Here is an 18,448-nt window from a genome sequence, read left to right on the forward strand (position 1 = left end):
GAATGATGAGAGAAAAAACAGGAAGAGACAGAAGATCATTAACTGGGATGGTGGTGGATGGGGTTAAGTCCAGTTGGTACTGATCACAAGTGATGTTCTGCAGGGCTCAGTTTAACTTCTGTATCAATGATTCGGACAAGGGCATCAAGGGTCCCCTCAGTCAGTTTGCAAACACCAAGTTGGGTGGGAATGTTGATCTGCTGGAAGGCAGGAAGGCTCAGCAGTCAGGCTGAGGCCAACTGAATGAGGTTCAGCAAGGCCAGGTGCTGAGTTCTGCTCCTGGGTCATGAGAAAACCCTTGCAGCACTCCCGGCTGGAAAACTGCCTGGTGGAAAAGGACCTGGAGGAGCTCGCTGGCAGTGGCTGAGCATGAGCCAGCCTGTGGCCAGGTGGCCAAGTAGGCCAATGGCATCCTGGCCTGCATCTGCAATAGTGTGGTCAGCAGGACCAGGGCAGGGACTATCCCTTGTGCTGGGCACTGGTGCAGCCACACCTCAAACCCTGTGTTCAGTTTTGTGCCCTTCACAGCAAGAAAGACACTGAGGGGCTGGAGTGAGTCCAGAGGAGGGAACAGAGCTGGTGAAGGGTCCGGAGTGTAAGTCTTATGAGGAGAAGCCCATTAAAATATTAAGTGGTAGTTGGTGTTTTATCAATAGAAACTGATTTAACAGTTACCTATTACTCATACATTATGGGGCACACACAGTGAGGTATAAAATGTTTGACCTTTCATTCATGCAATTACAGCTCTGCTGGGAGCATGAAATCCCTGGGAAAGGACCTCTGGCAGTCATCTGGTCCATCATGCTGCTCTGACACAGGATCAGCTTGACCTGAACAGTTCCTGGAGGTCATTCCTAAGGACCCCTCACGGCAGAGTCCCTGACCTCCCCAGGCAATCTCAATTTAATTGAGGACTTCCTCAGCCAGAGCTTTAGCTGCCTGTTTGTGCTAAAGAGCAGCTGAGGCGGCCTCGCACAGGTCCTCTGCCAGATGGGCACGTTCCCCTATGGATTATGTGGGTGTCTCTTTAGCTGAAATCTCAGGAAATCTCACTAAGAATCTGACAGAAAATGACCTGAATTAAAAACTGTCTGTAAAGGAGGGAGCTGTTTAGATGAACACAGAGATACCCATCTCCTTTTCTGGAGGGTGTTTAGATGTGACCCTTGAAATTCTGCTTGCTTGTGCTCTGGATGTTTGATGAATGCTAAAGTACTTTGCTGAACTGAGCTCAAACATCCATGTTTGCCTTCCTTAACTAGCTGAAGCCACATTAGTTAGAGGATTTGGACAGCACAGGAAACATAAATCACCACCAGAGTCAATCAGTAAGTAGAGTTAATTCCTGTGCTTGATTTCCAAAGTATAGGTGAGGGTAAGTTCAAATGCAGTATTACCACAAGAGAGTCCTATTTCATCTTCACACCAGCCCCCCAAAAAATGGGATTTAGCACTGGACACATGTTTATGTCTTTGATTTCACATCAGATCATACGTTAGCCCTCACTTTTCTGCCCTGGGTTATTTTACAAGAAGGTTCACCACTAAACACAGTATTCGGACTTAGGTTAAAAAAATCATGGAAGACTTCATCTACAATGCCATGAAGCTGCCTCAGAAAACTTTCCAGAGCAGGAGTGCTCTACTTTGATCCTGACAAAGCTGAGGAATGTGAGATCGTGAGAGATGCAGCCACTTTGCAATGGTAATAAAGCATTAGTAGATATCACACAATGATTTTAAGTTCTTGTCAGGCTGGTCATGCAGCTTGGGTTTGTGTAAGCTTGACTGTCCTGGCTCTATAAGTATCTGCAGTACAGCTTCACAAAATAATAATAAATGGGAAACAGGTAATTCTAACAGTGACATCCAGCTGAATTTTGCTTGTTGCAGAAGAAATGAACTCTCTTACTGGTATCTGGCTGAGCAGGAACCCGAGGGCAGTCAGGTCTTCTCAGGGCTGCCTGCATGTTTGCTGGCTGCAAAGCTCTGCTGCTCAGAAACCAGACATCTGCAAAGGCAAATGCAATTAATTCCACATAAGTTTCAGATCATTTGCTGGTTTATGCAGTGTTCCAGCCAGCTAAATTTGTCTCAATAATTTATGCATTTGCACCAGCAAGCAGCCTCCCTTATGAACCATCATCAACAATTGTCACTAGTCTTTTCACATACCCTTCAGTAACTAAACATAAATAAATCTGTGGCTTCAGAGAACACGCTGTTGTGGTCCAGGCCACACTCTAATTAATAAATGGTGTTTTCAATGAATTACTTCTCTCTTTCAATATTGATTTAGGATGATTGCTGACCAGGGGATGCCTTTAAACATTTTGCTTCTAGCAGAGAACAGTATCATTATTTGATGGGTTCTTTTTTTAGAATGGAGTTTAGATACTGTATGTCGCTATGATCAAGGTCAAGTCACTAGTTATGACTGAGACAAAAAAAAAGTTTTTTTTTTCTCCTGTGGAATATGTGCCACATACCATGGCTTGTGCAAGTCCCAGAAGCTACCAGGTAGTACAGAGTGGTAAATTAGCCTGAACAGAGCTGCTTTTAGAGAGCTAAATTAACATGGACAACTCTATTTTACCTCCACAGTGATGGATCAGGGACCAAGAGTTCCTTCATCCCAAGCAGTGCCATAGGAACCAAAGCGATGGCCACACTTTTCACCATTCTTCTGCCTTCCCTATAAAATACACCAGCCAGACTCAGTCCGTCAGTGAAAACTAGTTCAGCCTGATGCAGTAGAAATCATGGTGGAAAACTCTATTTACCAAAATGCCTTCCAGGCCAGTGTAGCTTGAGGAATGGTTTTGGATTGGTACACTCCCACCCCTCTGTTGGGAGAAAAACAATTACACTCAAAATAGCTCAGAAAGAGAGCGACAGAAAGTGAGGAGCTGCTTTTCACCAAGATGCAGTTACTGCCTGAAAATTCCTTAGATAAGACTGGAGTGGTTGCCAGTAGTGACTGCTCTAATTAGTAGCAAAACAATTTTGATTACCACTGCTTTGCTTCACACAGCAGCCATGTCCTGGAGCAGTCACCGTTTTAGCCTTACTGTCCATTACTGTAAAAGTTGCTTTTATTCTGTAAATGTTCTTCTCAGGCCATGCAGACAAACATCCTCTCCATAATTTTCCAGGGCAGCTGCAATTCCATGTGAGGGTGCAGGGACCACTCATGCTCAGCCTGAACCAGATCTCCTTTTCCCATGCAACCTTCTCCCTCCTGCAGAGAAATGAGATTTCAGGTGCCAGCTCTGAAGCTCCAGCCTGGCTCAAAGTCAAGCCTTTTTGGCCTGTGCATCATGACCCCTCCTCTGATCCAGGTGGAACAGATACTCTCTAGTCAAATGCTGTTTGTGCCTTCTCTGTACATTCTGGGGGAAGGTTTCTGGAACCAGAGTTTAAATATTGCACCAAAGCTAGCACAGGTGTTTGCTCCCATCTTTCACTGATTTGTCACTTCCACAGCCCTAAAGGGTTAAAGGAAGGAAAGGTTTTGTCTCTGAAAAATCTGGAAATGGCTGGTCCCCTATAGAGAATAAATCTTGGGAAAAAATCCTAGACTGTCACTATTCTCAGCACAGAAGATTCAAAGCAGAAAGCTGGCAGTGTGTGTGCACCGAGGAGAGGACATTCAGTGTGTGGGTGCCAGAGAATGCAGTATCTCTCTTCCAGAGCAAAATTAGCTTGTGTTTGAAGCATGACATGACCACATCCCTCACTGAGGGTGGCTCCTTTGCGTGCCGTGGAGGAATTACTGTGCCTCTAAAGCTGGCATGGTGGCTCGAGCAGCAGAATGCTGCTCTTGAAGCAGGCACAGCTACCCAGCATCTGCTGGCTGAAGAACAAGCAGGAGCCCTCACCTCAGCCTGAGCTGAGAGGTACCAGTCACTGCAATGAGACCCCAGCTCCCACTGTTCATTTAGGATGGTCACAGTTTACTTTGAAATTATTTAATTTGTGCAGCTGCCACCAAGGCCGGTTCTGCCGTCCTTTTCACCTCCAGCTTCACATTCCTGCCTCCTCCCCTGCACTCAGCAGATGGTGAGCTGGCTTACAAGCCTGAGACATCCAAAAAGCAATCGTGTTGTTGTGTCAGTGGGGTCAGTTAGGTGGTGTTGAGCACATGGCTGCAGGGGGATGAGTCTGAAGGGATGAAGTAGGATCCCATTTCCATCCCTGGATGTGTTGCCAAGACAGATGAGGTCCTGAGCAACTGAATCTAGTGGGTAGCACCCCTGCCCATGGAGCAGGGGGTTGGAACTAGATTATGTTCCCTTTCAACCCAAACCATTCTCTAATTCTAAGGTAATTCTCCTTTCAGTAGCTGTGAAGAGTGAGATCAAATCCAACCAGCCAGGAGGGTCAGATCCATGACTGATCTCTGAGCTTATTGCAGATTCTGCAGGGAGGATGCACAGCACCCTGGGAGCCTGTGGGTTAGTGCACCTAATTTCACAAGACAAAAAGTTGTACTCTGCAAGTACTGACTGCTCCACCATTCAGGCTGGGGCAGTTTCCTGCTCAAAGATCCCAGTTCAGCCTTGCTCATCAAATGCACAATGAAATACAAGGTACTTGAAACAATAAAATGAAAAGAATTGGTGCTTACATCCCAGCAGCCACAAAGATTTCAGCTGTAAAATTAGCTTAGCTCTTCTGTCATTAAAAAGTAGTTTTCACACTTGCTGTTTCCACTGATATTTGCAGCAGCACCATACTGATTGCTCCATCAAATACAGTCCAAAAAAGCAGCCAGGTCAGCACAGAAGCAGAGGTGATGTTTTCCATCACCCCTTCCCTTTCTCCTTCTGATTGAACTCAGCACACAGTCTCACATTGCAGTCACAGGGGCCTGTGTTTCTCATTTTGTCAGGAGAAGTCTATTCCTGTAATCAGCTTGGAGAAAGCCTGATGTTGCTGCTCTCAGAGACAGATCACAAGCTCACAATCTCTGGTCAGGTTCAGGCCAGATGTTTGCATTTGAATGTTCACCAACTAGATCCCAAAAATTCCTTTGGAAGTTTGAGATAAATAGAAGTGATGGTCTGAGCACTCATGAGGTCACAGGATGAAATGTATCCCTATAAAACATCTCTCCTCCCTTAAGGATGCAGTCTACAGTGCCTTGTACAGATCTTTCAGATCTGCCAAGTGATTACACCCTCCTTTTACAGGGAGTAAAGTCATCTGCTGTGATATAAAACACCAAAGATGCATTTCACATCTTTGCTCCTATTTGTTATTTGAGATGCTTGGACTCTCGTGCTACCTCAACCCTACACCATAAATCATTTTAAAGGATATTTTAATATCTGTTCCACAAATCTGCACAGATATCTTTTCTGACACTTTATTAAAGCCAATAAGCACATGCCTATAACGAAGAACTGCTGTAACAGCACTTGGCTTTTTGACCAGGGTATCAATTCTCCCTTTGTGCACAGGAAAAGGGAATATTTATTTAATTGTGCTTCCCAGTCCTGGGCTCTGCAGTTCATGCTGTTCCCAGTCATGCTCCACAGAGTCCGGAGGATGTCAGCTTTGTCACTAATATTCCAGGAGCTGAACCTTGTCGGGATCAGCCAAGGATTTCATCAGCACAAGGTCAGCGCAGACACCTCCCTTCCTGTGGGAAGCTGCTGTGACGCAGCTCCCTGCCCTGGTGCTCTGCAGCACTTTCTGAAAACTGTCTCCTTTTCAAGTCTGAGTAGGGATATCAGAGATCAAATCCCAGCCATTCGAGCATAAGGCAGTGAGCATCACACACCACTGAAGCACCAGAAGTGCAAAGCTGTGCCCACGCACGCGCTCGCTGGGCTGAGGTCAGAGATAAGGCTTGGCAGCAAATGTGTGTGAGAGGATCTGAGCACAGGCAGGCAAAAGGACTGAAGGAGGAGAATTCCTGCTGGCAGTCCCCTTCAGGAGGTACAAATGCACAGGAATTGGTGCAGCATGCAGAACTGTGTCCGTACTGAACAGGCAGACAAGCACATGAGGATACAGCATTGACACAGACTGTGTCTTGTGCAATTACTGACATGTTTTTCCATGCTGTGCTGTGGTTCCTTTGGAAGTTATTCATTTTTTCAGCCCTGCAAGAAGACAGAAAGTCCTTTCAGTAGCAAGCCATGAGCAGTGTGTTTTCTAGCATGTTCTTTACATCCTGACTATCCCAAAATCCTGCCTTGTCATAAGGCAGTGAGAGCAATCAGAACTTCAAAAGGAACACTGTTTTGGGTTGCCAAAGCATAATGTTAAACAAAGAAACTAACCAAAAAAACCCTCACCTGTGAAAAATAACACTTTCTGACTCAACACACCTGTTTCCCAAGTTTAATTTTTGTTTTATGTATGCTGAATTCCCTCACAGTAACACTATGTGGGACACATGATGAGATCCTCCTCCTGATTTTAATTGCAGCACAAAAGTCTGTAGATGCCTCATCCCCAGAAACATTCAAGGTCAGGCTGGACAGGGCTCTGAGCAACCTGGTCTAGTTGAAGGTGTCTCTGTCCATGGCAGGGGGGATGGACTAGATGGCTTTTAAAGGTCTCTTCAAACCCCAGCCATGCTATAAGCCCAGAACTGTGACCCACGTGCACACTCTCTGCACAGCCTCTGTTCAATTTACATTCTCCAGGACGTTTTTACTCCTCCCAGCTCTGCAGTGAGATAGCAAGAGCCATTCTGCTCAACTCGTGTCTCTTCAATAGCATTGTGATAACAGCAGATTTCTTAATTGGTGGCAAAAGAACGAGTCCAGTTTTCCAAGGACTGATTGATTTTTGTGAGGCTGAAATTTCAGGTATTAATTTAAAAAAAAAAATCAACCCCAAGTGCTTCATTTGGTGGCCAGTCTAATTTGTTTCCAGCATCCCTCAACAGCAAACAGGACATACAAGAACACAATTTTCATGGAATGGCTTAAGACGACAGAACTAGGTCTTTAAATGAATGGTCATTTTATATCAAGGGATGCAAAGTATTTGAATGAGAATGTGTGCCTTCCTAAGAAAAATAATAGGAGTAAAACTGGAAGATAATGAAGCAGAAAACAGGAAAATAAAACAACACAAAAGACTCTAAAAGCAATGCTGCAGATGGCTGTACTGGAGGACCCTCTTCTGAGCCAAAAAGGCCTTATTTCAGAAGAACACATTCAACAAAACAAACCTTAGCAAAGATGAATAGGGCAAGGAATTTCCAAAGGGGGGATTAAATGGGAGATGGAGTTATCCTGGCTTCTATCTATCTCCTTCAAACAGGAGTCAATACACAGGCAATTGCTTAGCTTTAACAGCCTCAGTCTGCTGAACTAGTTGCCACTGAACAGTTTTGAAGGTCACATCTTAATCTCTGATGTGTCTGAAAGAGAAGCTTTCATTTCTATATTTGCTCAAATCACTTGGCCATACAGCTTTGATCTGAGCTGACATTTCAGGCAATTTGCCAGGGTTTTTTAATATATGATATTAAAAAAATAACCACCAAAATGTTTAAAAATAGGCTGAAACAAATCTTTTTATTAATGCTTGGATAAAAGGAACATTTATGTATTTCTTATGCTGTGCTCATGCACTGCCCTAAAATTGATAAATGGTTTAGAAATGTCAACTTGTATATCCAAGAGGATGATAAAATGAGGATAATATTTAGCTAGCAATGACCTCATAATTGTTCCCTACTAATGAGAGGGTAAAATCTTTGTCACATGCCCATTAACAATAATAGCTGCCTTACACACGAGCCACTGGTAATAGACTCGTTTTTCTGGATGTTTCTTTTTAAAAACCCCTTGGAAGAAGATCCAAGATGTCCTGGAGTTCACAGGTCACACAGGAAAAACCCACATCTCTCAAACACTCTCTCCCTTTTGACTTTGTGGCATCCTGGACTAGTGAGCATTGCTGGATTTTCTGTTTCCCCGGGTCTGACAGGTCGGCTCCTCCCCAAGCCGTTCCCAGAGCTGTCAGAGCTGTCAGCTTAGACAAGGATTCTGTCAGGAGGTCCTGCCACTCACGAATGAGTGACTTTGAAGCACTCATGGCATCATATCTGATGACAGACTATCTGACTTATCCTCAGGTCTCTCCACCCACACCTAAGAACAAGTTTGCCGGGAAGGCCACCCACACATGCCCTGGCATGCAGGTGAGGTGGCCGATACCAGCCCAGGATGGATGGAAGTGTGCAATCAGGAAAACTCCAGTGTGACCAAAATAAGTCATACCACCTGAAAGCCACCCAGGAAGGCCATGATTTTTATGTGAATCATTGTGATGCATTTTGAACTGCACTTAGATGTTTCTGAGTTTGTGTCTGCTTGGCTTCTCTTTTCCCAGCCTTAAATGTTTATTGATATGAGGCAGTTTCTGAGGTACACTGAGTTCCTCTCACTGCAGATTGAAACTACTGCAGCCTCCATTTATTCTAAACTCTACTTGAGTTTCTGTGCTCAAAATTTTCCATTGCTGATTTTAAGCCTTTGAAACATGTGTGAAACAGTCATTATGAAACACAAGGCATAGGGACAAATACTGAATCTGGCTGCAGTTTGTACCAGAAGACCACATCGTAATAAAGCCACCCCTAAAGAGAGCTAAAGAGGTAGGATAAATACATTTGAACCACATCAGACAAATGCAGATAAAAAAGCTTAAGCTGTAACTTTCCTCTGGGAAAAGATTGACTCTTGGATAGAGAACAAGAATAGGAATCACCAGCCCAAATGGTCTATGCAAAATGTATGATCAATTTAAAATAGAGAGAAGGAACAGGGGATTACACAGAGAGATGGAAGGCTCACTACAGAAATTGCTGTTATTTCCTCTGTGATACTTGGGAAGGTGGCTATAAACCCCACTTACTTGTCTTCAAGAAAGATGCAATTTGCACCTTGCATGGTTGTCGTGTCAGGGTGAGGTATCTGCAAAATATTGACCAGGGAGCTCTGCAACTGTTACAGAGATCCAGACATAGCATTTTCCATGCTTTATCATGGTCTCAGTCATCTGTCTTTGTCCTTTAAAACAGCTGTTTGACCTTTCAAATCAAAAAGGCTGAAGACTGCACAAACTTAGAGCCTGACTTTTGTTCTAATAGACTTGTGCTAGGTAAGCCCCATGATAGATAGGCAGGATAGACACATAGATTGATATACAGATTAAATAGATAGATTAGATAGATAGATAGATTAGATAGATAGATAGATAGATAGATAGATAGATAGATGGATGGATAGATAGATAGATAGATGGATGGATAGATAGATAGATGTCAAAAGACAATGAATGAATCCGTAATTAAGTGAACCTGATGGAGCAGCCTGTATACCTCACCCTGTATACACCCTATATATGCACACTAAATGTGTCATGCACTTAATTGTGCACAAAAACACACCCATACTAAAATCAGATGCTGCTTAATATTGACACAAAAACTATTGCCCATTTCCTCCCCAAACTGTGTTCACTGCAGCAGGTTGGGCTGCAAAGATAGCAAAACACTATTTTCAGCTCTCTCTGCAACTTCTTATGTTACTGAAATGTCTAACTTAAGTGGAAAATCAGATGGGTCTGGAAATTTGCCAGAACCAGTTGCCAGCTCAGTATATCTCTAATACTTGGCATCCTCTAAATATAGGCCTTTTATTCTGGAAGAAGCAAGAGCTGAGGATGCTATTCTGCTTCTCAGAGCAGTGGTTTCATTTTCCCTTCTGAGACCCACAGTTCAAACTGAGGGGGGAACAAAGGAACTGCTGTTCTCCCTATTCAAATGAATTTATTTAATAAACAACTCAATAATTTCTTCTTTGTTACAGGGAAATTTTTTAGGGTCTTTATTTTGGAAAGAGCTTCTCCAGAGGAATTGCCAGGGGCCCATCTAGTCCAGTATCCTGTCTCTGACAGTAGCTAATGCCATGAACCGTTATGGAATAACTTATTTATGAGGGAAGTTTCTTCGCCCTGAGGAGTTTGAGGTTGCCTGTGCCTGGAAGCATGCAAGTTTATAATGCTTATTTTTACCCGTTCACATATAACCACAGATGGTCTCACCAGCTCTATCCAGTTCTATTCCTTCCTGCTGGGCTCTCTGGCTTGGTCATGCCTAATGACCCACAGGTTCCTTGTGCTCGGCATCTCTGTGGGGCTCAGTGGATAAATTTGCCATGTATCACCTCTCAGAGTTACTGGAAGCTCCTCTCTGACAAGTAGGGGGAGCAGCAAAGCCTGATTTACCTTCTCTGCACCATTTGATAGAGGGTGTGGGTGCTTTTCAGAGTTTTTTTTTTTTTTTTTTTACTTTTTTTACTCTTAGTATGTTATCTTTCATTTCTCCATCCCACACTTCTAATTTTTCACAGTCTCTTTTCAAAGACAGCTTGTGTTTCTCTTATCCCCTCTGAGATTCTTCTTTTTCTCTGGTATAAATGTAGGATTGGAAGCACTGGGGAGACTATTCAAAAATCCATCAACCTCTGTCTTAAAACTAGTCTGCAGTTTTCACTCTCTCACTGCTGCAGACACTCACACCTCTGAGGGTGGAAACCCCAGCTGCAATGTGGTGGCCGTTCACCATGGACCAGCTCACACCTTTGTGTCCTTGTGATCATCCAAAGGTTTTCCAGCCCCCAGCTCTGCATGTGGCTGATGCAGAGGGCACTCAGCATCCTTCACACAGTCTGCAAATCTAAGCAAGGGATACTTTTCTCCTCTCTTGCTGAAAGATGTCTGTGAAATGCTGAAACAATCACAAGGTGGTATCCTAAGGACTTTTTGTCTCAGTGTTTATACATCCTTGAGTTTTATTTGCTCTCCTACCCAACCTTGCCCAGTGTGCAGGAAATGCCACACAGACTCCCATGAGTGTCTTCCCAGGCAGTGGCAGCTGATTGTGCATAGAGCAGAGTGAGCAAATGTTCTGAACCCAAACTTATCAACTGCCTTCACAAACAGACCCAATCCAGACTGGGATTGATGTCAGGGACATGAACACAACACAGATGGTACCTTCACCTCCTGGGGTTTCAAACAACCTGATGCTGCCAGCACCTGCCTGGGGAGCTGTTTGTTCCCCAGAGGGCACCATGGAGAAGTGTTTTCCAGCACATGAGTGAGGCTTCAGCCTCTTTGCTCATGAAAGGCTGGTGGTTTCCAAGCAGCTCCAACTCACCAACATCCTGATCTCTAATGCTCCAGTGTTCCTCCTGCTAAGCCAGCCAGCAGAAAGGAGAGGGATGGACAGCCCTCGTGGTCTCTACAAGGAGAGACCATCACAAGGGACAAGGCTGACTGGAGATACCACCTCACTGTTGGAGACAAGAGTGAAAAGCTGAAATGGTCAGAGTGGACTCTGATGACCAGAGTTACTTACAGTGGTGTCTCTCAGGTCCCATGGGATGTGCAGCCCCGACCCATGGGCTGAAGGAGAGGGAGGGATTGGGTCTGCCATGGACAAAGCAGGACAGGGAACCTCAGGTGTGGCAGGAGGGAAGTTTGCTGCATGGGAGCAGAATGCCTGAGCAGAGCCAAACCCAAACTGCAGCCACACAGAGGAGAGGTGGGAGAAGGGACCTGCCTGCATGGATGCTTTGCTGCATAAATGGGCTGGAAATGAGCAGGGACAGGTCTGCCAGAGGGGACACAGAAGGGACACTTGCTCCAGCTCACATCATGAGAATAGTGAAAGAACTCCAGCCATAGAAGAGGGTTTTTATCTTGGTGCTGTGTTCTTTGCTCTTTGTTAGCAGGAAGCTCCCATTTGTGAAATTAAATCTTCAGGAAGATTTCAGGGTCCCAGCTCTGCTAATGCCTCTTCTGAACAGCAGGCAGCAGTATCCAGAAAGCCTGAAAACTCTAAAGGCCAATCTTTATCAAATACCTTAATTAGAAAATGTGTGCAGCTGAAAACAGCTGCATGATGCCTGTAGGGTGGAGACATTTCTACAGCTGGAGATGGACTGGGGGGCAGCAAGGAACAACATCACAGAGGGTTTGATGGATAGAGAGGCAAATTTTACAGATGGGAAAGAGTGGAGCTTTCTTAGCTGTGCTAGTAGTGGAAGGGAAGATATCAAAGAACAGCAGGACAGAAAGGAACAAAGCAAATAATTAGTCAAATCAAATATTTGTCTTCTTTGCATTATGATATGCTGAGGCAGTTAGAGGATCTCACTAAATCAGCCTGCTCAGGGAAAGTAGGCAACTCCTTTCTGCACAGAGCCAGAAAAGAGCAGCCTGAAGCAGCTCCACCTGAACCGTCCCAAACAGATGTGCATCTAACTGAGGTTAAAATCCCAGGGCTGAAGGGTCCACCCTCTCCCCAGACGATCCATTTCAGCAATACACATCAGCATTCCACACATCACTTTGAGGAGTCTTTTTCTAACATTTAACTCTGCTTTTCCTTTCCATAATTTCAAGACTCTTCTCCAATCCCCTGCAAACACAGGGAACAGCTGACCCTGGCTGTCTCTGCAGTCACCTTTTACACTTACAGAGTCAGTTGCATCTCCACTTTTATCACTCTCCCTATCCAAAGCTTGTGAAAGGACCCTGTTACCACAGAAGCTGATAGTCTCACATCTCTAACAGTGTCACTCTATAAAAAACACCCTTCTGAGAAAGCCAAAGCCAGGCCAGCATTCTGTTTATGGTCTAAATCCTGAATCCTGCGTGACTTTCCCAAGGTCAGATGACAAGGCTTGAAGAGAAGGAAGCTGCATCTCCCACTCTCTCTCTACCCACTGGGCTCTCCTCCTCCTGTTCCAGGCTGCTGGGTGAGAACTGAGTGCTGCAGGCTGTGTTCCTCAAAATGACTCACTTTCGCAGTGTTTTCATAATGTGGAGAAGAAGGTGACTCAGAAGCTGCTCCTCAATAAATAAATCATGGGCTGCTCACAAGGGGTGAGCCACAAAAGGACAGTGAGTCTTTTCAACGCTGTGCAAGCAGCTTGTGTTGTACCTCCCGACCACTTCAGAGCTGGAGCCTCTCCAGCATCTGCCAGACTATTTAAAATAATCTGCCTGCTTTATCTCAGGATTGGTGTTGTGAGATTGTCTGGGGGCCTTGTCCAAAAGGAAGGCCCCCAATTTATAAAGACACAACAATAAATGGCCTCTCCCCAGCTATGTCCCTCGAGGCAGCAGGTCCGAGAGGTGTGATTTTGCAGACAGGGAGTGAGGCCCACGGAGATTTGGTGATCTGCCAAGAATCACACAGGAAAGCCATGTCAGCTCAAGGAATTAAACCACACTCTGCTGAGCCCCAACCTGACTGCCTGAGCCCAGCTCCTGACTGTTCCTGCAGCAATGGTTCCTGCTGAGTGCATAGCTCAGAAGCTGTCCATGGATCTTAACCAGAAAGGAGATCAAATTAAAATATATGGAACTGGTTCTCCAGCACACTAACCTGAGTTCAAGTATTTGGGCTTTAACCTTTCCGTATAAAAAGAGAGGTCTTTTCAAAAGTTAAAAAAAAAAAGGTTATTTTTGGAAAACAGAACTTACCCACAGAAGCTCGGGGTACTTTCTAAGTCTCTTTGATTCACTGGGCCTACAGGACATAGGGAGTCTGAAAGTCCCTAAAATCTGAAGCTCTGGGGCAGCCCAAGGAATTTAGGCTGTTTGTAGAGTGAGATGGGAACACCTCTCTATTCAAACACCCAACTTCTTAACCTGTCCCAAAAAGCAGCTTGGACACACACAGACATCCTAACCAGATGCCTCTTTCCATGGAAGGAAAATCCAGGCCTGAGGCCAAGATGCACACCTGGTCTAGAAGATTAGAAAACCAGGGTCAAGGGATGTTCTTAAGTACAGAATATAAATGGACCTCAAAAAAAAAAAAAATCTTGAACATATTTCAAGATCCTAGTCCCTCTTTCTTTTACCTTCTACTTCCACTCTATGGGAAACCTCAAAATCTAACTTGGCCCCATTTTTACATGATTTCTCCTGCAAGCTCTGCTTATCAGCCCATTTTTAGCATCCTCATAAGCAAAGCTCATTTAAACAGTTTTAGTGCCACACTATATGATCATATACCAGTGGCCCTAAAAGAGAAGTTGAAACAAAGAACTGTGCAGGCATAAAGCTCCATTTGCAGTGACCAGGAAAGCAGATCTCAATTCACCTGAGAAGGTGCATGGTGCATATTATGTTATCCCAAATTGTAGTCTTTTTTGTACCTTCTTCATCAGCTCAGGGATCTGTAAACAACCACTATAAATTTGGAAGAGAATATTGATGCCATTTTGCAGGTGACATGTTTAATAGTTAATATATTTGATTCAGGAACTGACAGCTGCAGTTTAGAGCTGTAAGAGATTTGATTTAATAGGAGATCTATCCAGTGCAATAGGCAATTTGGTTAATGCAGAAAAGAATTTGGTTTGCAAGTGATCCCTTCCCTTAGGGCAAGGCAGCAATGCCATTGTTTCAGTGCCCTGAACCAATTACTCTCTACACTCCATTTCAGCATATGAGATCTGCATTTCCCAATTAATAAACATCTCATACTGCTCACTTGACTTCTTTGGTGTGTTAAGTGTCTGCAGGACTCTGAGCTGAAAGCAGAGTCCTCCAGCACCTCACAAGTGGCAGCAGAGTGACCAATTCACTCAATGCAGATGCCTTGAAATCCATGCAGCAAAAATGCCAGAGTTGGGAAGGGAAGAGGGAATTCTTGAATCCTGAATATCTGAAAATAAGAAAGCAAAAGGTGAGGCAGGACTGTTTCCTCCTGAAGGAAAAAAAATATCCAAATTTATGAAAGGGAGGGGACTATTTTAAGTTTGATGTCAAGTCACCTTAGGCCCTACATGCAATAGATTGTGGGGCTGTCTGGATTTTTACAGGGAGGAGGAATTTTGGTAGTCTTGGCCTAAGTAGGTGCATTTGTTGTAGGTGCTTTTTGCTAAAGCCAGGTTAGTCATTTCTGATGCAAAATGCTTCCTCCCAAAAATGCCTGATTTGTATCCCTTAGAACACTAATGAATGTGACACCATTGTACACCTGACACCTTTCTTTTTAAAGCTTTTACCAATTTGTCAAATGCTGTGTCTTCTTTCCTTGCTCCATGTGAGACATCTATCAAACTCCTTCAAAGTCCACTTTTCCAAGTGAAATTATAAGCCTAACAGACTTGGTGTTTCTTTACAGTCTGGAATATCCATTTTGGTGTTCATGGATATGCTGGGTCCTGGACCAAATCAGAGCAGACATTTTCCTTTTCTGACAAAATAAACACTTAAGTCTGTATTTGTATTACATTAATTCTGTTAAAATCAAAAGCTTTTTTTTCTAGTTGCCTCTCTTCTCAACCCTCTTCTGCCCCTGCTTCTCCTTCAGGAAATGGCACCATGTCTGCTAAAAAGCTTTAAAAGGGAATGGGTTTTTTTGAGTGCATGTATAGAAAATATGAATATATATTTATCTCTTTTTCTTCTCCCCCTCTAGTAAGGAAGTGCAGCATGACCTTAAAACACCCAGATCTCACCAGTGGTGACAAGCTCAGCAGAGGGCCCAGCAGTGGGAAACATCTGAAATCAAGAGGATTGTGGGGTCTCACAGGAAAGGTGGGGGAGAGAGTGTCCACCTCACTCGAAGGGAGCAGATCAGAACCAAGTCCTGCTGTGAGGAAAGGTGCCAAATTTGCAGCATCAGCAAAGGCTGGTTGATGTGACAAGCACTGTTACTGCCTAACTGTGGATGGATTCAGTCCTTTGCTTGTGCCCCAGCTCTGCTTCCACATTTAATTTATGCAGGAGGCAAATCCACCCTCCTGCCTTCAGCAGTGCCCTGGCTTTTGCACGCATTAACCTCAATAAATCTGTGGAGTGGAAGGGGTTAACTTCTTCATTTGGAATTTGGTTCCACTGCTGATGCACCAGCAAGAATTGAGTCCACTGACACTTGCTCTCTCTCCAAATCATATTAGCTTTCCAGGCTCCATAGGGATAAAAAAAAAAATAAAAAAGAATGAAAAATCCCCAGAGCCTGGTCAGACAGCACTTACAATCTGGTTAGGATGGTTTAAAGACTTATCCCCCCATCAGCTGCGAGGCAATACTTGGATTTACTGAACTGCAGAGGCTCATCTGCTGCGTCCTCACCACAGAGCCCAGCCCTGCAATTAACTGTGCACTGCCTGACTGCTCTCCCTGCTGGAAACCTGTGACCCACCAGAACACACCAGGGGCTCAGCAGCTCCTCTGTGACCCACGGGATGGAGGATCAGAGCTCTCACCAGGGAGCTGAACCTCCTCAGCCCAGACACACACAGGTCACTGAGCTATTCTGCAAGCAGGGCTTCATTACTATGCTTTAAACACGGTGCCCTTTAAAAACATAGGCATACTTTTTAATTAAGCCTTTGGTGTTTCTTTTCAACATCAACTATCTCAGTGTGCTGTCCTTTCTTTTTCTTAATATAATTTGATTGGAAGTGCATTTGGCCATATCACATATATTACAAAAGGCATTTTTTTCCTCATTGCTTCAAATTATTTTTCCAATCATATTCTATATACTGTGCTCAGGAGTGAATTATAAGGAGTTAGGCAACATACATGGTGTTAATTAGATAGGGGACGTAGAAGGCAATTTTTCCATGACTCCAGGGAAACCTTTATGTTATGCTTATAAAGCAAACGCAAACGGCCATGCGATACAAAGTGCTCCTTAAAAATCAAGTTACACACTGAAATAAAATACTAAGAGCAAAATTAGTTTCTCCAATTTAATTCAGTAAAACTTTAATAGCATATGACTGCTCACTGCAAAAGCCATTAAAAAAATTATAAGGAATTCACAAATGACTGATAACGTGAAAACACAGAGGCTCGGATTCTGCTTCCAACAAAGGTCCTGGTGCAGCGAAATGCTGGAGCCCTCACCTAATTCTGCACTCCAGGAATGTGCTCGTGGGCCAAAGTTAACAGCCAAAGTCACACTGGCTTCAGCAGGAGGCTGATCTGGCACAGGAGGACGTGGAAGCTTTGATCTGGAGGGAAAGGTTCAGGGAACACTGGAAACCTGGACTGAGCCTTGTGCACACATCAGTAATTGTATGTGCTAATCAGGTAAACACTTCTGCAACAGAGGAGAAGCTTGAGCAGGAGAAAGGCAGGCGCAGCAAATTAAGTGAGCCAGTGGGTCTCTTTTATCTCTGGCTCCACGATAACCAGTGGAGGATGCTGGAAGACTCGCTGCATGCACAGGAAAACACAAATGGAAATTTTCCTAAATGTCATTCAATAATACAGACAATAGATGGTTCTTACAAAAACGGAACTGTTAGGAGCAGGAAGATCAGAGGGAACAGAGCTGCCACTCATGCCTTTGCTATGGTGGCTCAGAAGAGCACAGTGGTATGAAAAAAAAAATACTTTTCTGGAAAAGTGACTTTTTCAGTAGGGATTTGCAGAGTTATAACTCGCCTCACATGTCTTTTTGTGCAAAGTGGAGGGCATAAAGCACAACCAATCATATAGGGAACTTTTCAACTAAAGATTTTTCTCTCATCTTTGTGATAATTAACACTCTTTCATTAAAATGCTGTGTCCCCCCTGGCCAGAGCAGAACTGTGCATGCCTTACACCCAGCTCTTAGTAATGTTTTTAAGGTCTTGAATCTTATCAATTAATATTTTGGAGTGATTCATACCATTTCTAATATGCAGCTACTGAGCAGAATCATGCAGATAAAAATATTTTCTGAAGAGATTCAAAATAATTGCTTTTTTAAATTGCTGGTGGGGGTTCTGCCACTCAAGCAGCTAAGCCTGAAAATGTGCTTAAGAGATTAAACAAGGAAAACTGAGCTGGTCTGGTAGCTGGCCCCTTTCCATGTGTCGGAGAGTTGTCACTACTCCAAGTGCAATGGGACGATTTAGGATTTGCTGTGGTTCATCCTGCACACAAGACAGACAAGGTGCAGAAGTTTCTGTGTTCAGCCAGACTTTGCACAGCTTTTTTAAACAGTCACCAAGGCACTGGCTGGTTCATCCAAGGGAAATATGTGTGCCAGGGAGTGATATGGTGCTTGGGATCAGAAAACTGCTGCTGGCACATCCCAATAGGCAGCGTGCAGTTGGTGCAGGACTCCCAGGGAGGTTTGCAGGGCGATGGCTGCAGCCCCTGTGGGACCAGAGCTGTTTTCCACCTCTGTGCACTCATCAGGAGGGGACTTGCCCCATCCTTCCAGCATGGGAAGTTTCCCATATTATTCAAAAATATAATTTCTTAACACAACGGTGCTTTCTGAGGGACTGTGCCCTTTGTCACGGCTGAAGCACGGGGCTTGTTTGCTGCACAAAAACACAGTTTTGGATCCTCCACCAAACTGTGTATGTGCATACACCCCTCCTCTGTTCAAGATTGTGTATTTGTGCAGTTGTATATGTATTTTTACATGTTC

Source organism: Lonchura striata, chromosome 5, assembly GCF_050655825.1.
Source record: "Lonchura striata isolate lonStrDom1 chromosome 5, ASM5065582v1, whole genome shotgun sequence".
NCBI classification, from domain to species: Eukaryota; Metazoa; Chordata; class Aves; order Passeriformes; family Estrildidae; genus Lonchura; species Lonchura striata.